At 52.3% G+C, this 3,929-nt stretch overlaps 1 protein-coding gene across 3 annotated transcripts in view; it reads right to left on the minus strand.

Annotated features, from left to right (window-relative positions):
* Baz2a (bromodomain adjacent to zinc finger domain 2A) overlaps nucleotides 1-3,929 on the minus strand; it is a 39,093-nt gene that overhangs the window by 33,098 nt on the left and 2,066 nt on the right. For 2 of the 3 annotated variants that reach the window (XM_010644656.3, XM_033763709.1), the window contains exon 2: nucleotides 531-615. The exons of the other annotated variant lie outside the window; for it this stretch is intronic. The gene's annotated coding sequence lies outside the window, so the exon portion shown is untranslated. The remainder of the gene's footprint in view (nucleotides 1-530; nucleotides 616-3,929) is intronic. 3 annotated transcript variants of the gene reach the window in all.

Genomic DNA, 3,929 nt, shown 5'->3' on the forward strand with positions numbered 1-3,929 from the left:
TCGCTCAGACTCGGGTTCTCTGCCACGAAGTAGTCTGGGGGTCGGGGAGGGGGTGGGGGACGCGGCTCAACCGCGGGGCCGCAGCGGAGCCAACATGGCCGGCGGGGGAGGAGTGAGACGGAGCCGGAGGGGGCGGGGAAGCTGCGGCCCGGAGAGCCGCCCTCCTTGGCCTGGGCTACTGGGTCCTAACGCCCGGGCGTCTCAGCTTCTAGATCCCGATCTGGGTCCTAACGCCGAATGAGTGCTACAATCCAGGCACACAGGGCAGGCCGATCTTTTTGAGGTCTGTCGTTTTGCTTCAACCCCAGGCAAATCGGCAGGGGAGCCATAGTTCTAAGATTAACGTAAAAGATTAGGGCACAGCTCTAGTACCAAAGGCACGTGCTAACTTGAGGGAGGGAGACGCATGACAATTTCAAGGACAGTTTATTTCTCAAGGCATGGTAGTAGAAAAATGAAGCGGAAAGGTTAGTCAGGGTACGATTCAGCCCCGGTAAAAGGTTGAAAGCAAGAGTCCGCCGCCCACTCACCTCTCTCTCTTCAGGGCAGCCGGGTCCTCTCTGGATCACCACTTTCCTGGTGACATCTGCAAGGCCCTGGCCTTCAGAAAGATTCCTGTGAGTAGGGAAAAGATACTTCGTCTGGAACTAGAATGATGAAAACTGATTCTAGCCTAAATACCCTCCAAAGAGTGGAGGATAAGCAGAAAATTGAAGAATAAATAAGGCCTACTTCCGGGGCGTGGTGGAGCTGCCTGTAATCTCAGCAACTCAGGCTGAGGCAGGAGGATTGCCGAGTGAGGCCAGCCTGAACTACATAGCAACACCCTGTCTCAAAAAAAAAAGGGAAAAGAAAAGGCCTATTCTATAGTTCTAGTACTTTTTCTGGCAAGACTGCATAGCTGTGTGTAATCTTCTGGAAACAGAAGTAAAATCTAGCAGATGCACTTGCCTGTCACCTAACGTGTCTGTTGCAGGGTCACAGGCTGGAAGATAGTGTCATACGATGTTAGAGAGTACTGAATTTTTAGTTCAACTCTCTCTTCTTTGTCAGATTAAATTAAGGCCCAGAGAGGTTCACTGACTTGTTCAAGGTCAAACAGTGGATAACATATGACGACAAAGGAAACCAGGTTTTGTTTCCTTACAATTCAACATTTTTCAGGCTTCAGGATAATGCCCTTTCAAGTCAATGCAATGCAATTCTATAAAGAGCCTAAATTGTGCAATGTTCAGTGTTCAGGCTGAATGTCTTGGAAGAGCAAGACAATGGGGACTGTCAACCTCTGGCAGGTTGGGAGGTGTCAACAAATACCTTTACCTAGGGGTGTCTAAGGAGGAAACAGACCTGAAAATTAGGTGAGGACCGGGCAAGGTGGGAGCAAATCCATCAATTCTAGATTGATTTCCTTACTCCACAGAGGGGTGGGCTCAAAGAGTGACTCCACCCACCACTATAAATAGCTCAGAAAGGCTAAAACGGGAGCTTGCTTTAGCAAAAGCCTCCGTGTGTGGGCCAGCAGAGAGTAAAGAGAATTTCTGTCCCTCTCCTTAGATAAGTAGATTATTAGAGGAAGAAGTACACAAGTAGAAACCAAAATCCTTTTCCTTGTCAACAGATTTATAGGTCACCTTGAGAAAAACACACCCCGCGCCCAATATCCTGCTGATCTTAAATCCGTAGTGAAGTAAAGGCTACCCTCAGGGGGAAAGAAATCCCTCCTGGAGAAAGGGACGATCCAATAAACTTCTGTTAAGGAATGCCTTTCTATCTCCTAAATAAATAAAAGGCAGGGGCTCAGCACGCAGAAGTGGTGAAGGGCAAAGCGGGAGAAAGAGGGGCAGAGGAGATGGCGGCAGGTGGGGAAGAGATCTGGTAACTTTTTTTTTATTTTGCACGGGGATCGACCTGGGGACCTTGCGCTTGCAAGAGAGGAGGCAGAACCACTGCGATATCCCTCTTTTTCCTCAAGATTTTCTAGGGCAGATGAGGGTAAATCTCCCTATCTCCCGCCCCCAAATACAGGGCTAGCCAGTCGGAAACTGAGCCAGCAAGGGCGGAGCCTGCGCCGGTCAAACGGGTGTGGGCACGCCCCTCCGCTCCACACCACACACCCACACACACCCACCGCGGCTTCTCTCCACTCCGGAAGAGCCGGTTACTCCTGTGCCCACTGACTGCCCCCACCCCTTCCGAGCCCCAGGCCTAGTCTCCAGGGCAACCTCTAGGACTGTCCCAGACGGGAGAGGTTGGGAAGAGGGTTTTGGGTAGGACAGGAGCACTTGGGGATTAGAAAAGAAAAAGGAGCAGGATCCACTTTTACCATCTGGTACAGAAGACAATCACCTTCACCCCTGAATGAGATCCTGCCTTATCCCATTTAATCAGGGATCTTCCTAGCACTCTAAAGGCTGTCAGCAGCCAAAATGTCCAACAGCTGGGTGTTTACTTCTTGCCAGACACCACCCCAAGCAGCAGCTGTGCTTCTCCCTCCCATCCAGACGGCAGAGGGCAGACTGACCCCATGTGTCCCTAAGCATTTCTCAATCCCATCAGATGCGGCCAATGACCTACCCACCTCCCTTTAAGAAGCTACTAGAAAGGTGAAGGGGCAGATGGTCAATTTATCAGTAATTTATGTTAAGACTGTCTAGGAAACAGATTCCTCAACACAGGCCAGGGAAAGAGAAGAGAAAAAGAGAAAGGAGTAAGAGAAATTAGCACCTGCTCCCCTTTCTTACCCTCCTTTCCAGCTTCACTTCACTGACTCTGGCTGGGGTCAGCTGCCACAGTGCCTGGCTCCACTCTGAAGCCAGATGGAAGGGAACAGGAGGAAGAAGGGAAATGGAGTGTCCTACTAGTTCTAGTTCTACCTCCTTCCCTCTCCCCGCTTCAGACACTCCTAGTATCCAACACTACTGACCACCCTCACCTTCCCGTTGTGCCCTCCCAGCCCCCAGAACACAACTCACTCAGTCCCCAATTATGGAGATGGTAGATGGAAATGAAAGCACAAAAGGAGCAGCAGAGCTAGGGGTGCTGCTGTTGGACTTGGGAACAAAGAATTTCCCACTTGAGGTAGAGTAGTTATAAAAGACCTCCTTCCTCTCACTAGCAGAATGGATCATACTGTTAATAAGATCTAGTGGAGAGATGGTTCTTGGCCCTGTATCCATTCCAACTGGTCCCCTACTCCATTAGGTCCCAGCAAAACAGTCCTCACACTCCTCACCTTGGGGAGGCAAGATTCTCCCATGATATATGAAAAGGCAAATATACTCTTCCCCTCCAAGTCGGCCAGTGCCCCTCAGATTTATAGTCGGGGTGGAGGTTCCCTCTGCATCTTGAATAGAGAAATATGGGCTTCTCTCGCCTCACCCATCACCCCAAATCCCTCAGGGATCTGATTTAGCCCAGGCCCCCCAACCCGTTCGCCCCAACAGCCCCTAGCCGCACGCAGATCCTCGATTCTGGGGGAGGGGCGTCCGAGGCCTAACCAGCCAACCCCAGGACCAAGAACGAGGCCCTTCCCACCGGGCGCTGTGGGCGGGGCTGGGGCCTGACCCCAAACTCTGGAGACTAGGGGTGGGGCGACGGCTGCGGGGGCTGGAGGGACGCTGGAGGTGGTGTTTCTCGAACCGAGAGCCGCAGGACTACTGTCGTCCGGGTTGCCCCGGCCTCGGCCCTTACTATAGGAGAGGAGGGGAGCTGGGTGGTGGTTGTCCCCCTCTGTTGAGGTTAGGATGGCGTGGGAAAGCGCTAATTCCAGAGGGGAGGAGGCGAGACCTAGACCGCCGGAGATGTTTCTGGCAAGGACAACGCGGGGGAGGGGAGATCTAGGCCCAGAATGGGAGGGGCACCGGAGAGGATGACTGCGAGGCTGGAGAAGCCTCTGGATTCCAGTCACCAAGCACGAGAAGCCGGCGAAT

Source organism: Fukomys damarensis, unplaced genomic scaffold (genome assembly GCF_012274545.1).
Source record: "Fukomys damarensis isolate Sample0158 unplaced genomic scaffold, DMR_v1.0_HiC HiC_scaffold_15, whole genome shotgun sequence".
Taxonomy (NCBI): Eukaryota; Metazoa; Chordata; class Mammalia; order Rodentia; family Bathyergidae; genus Fukomys; species Fukomys damarensis.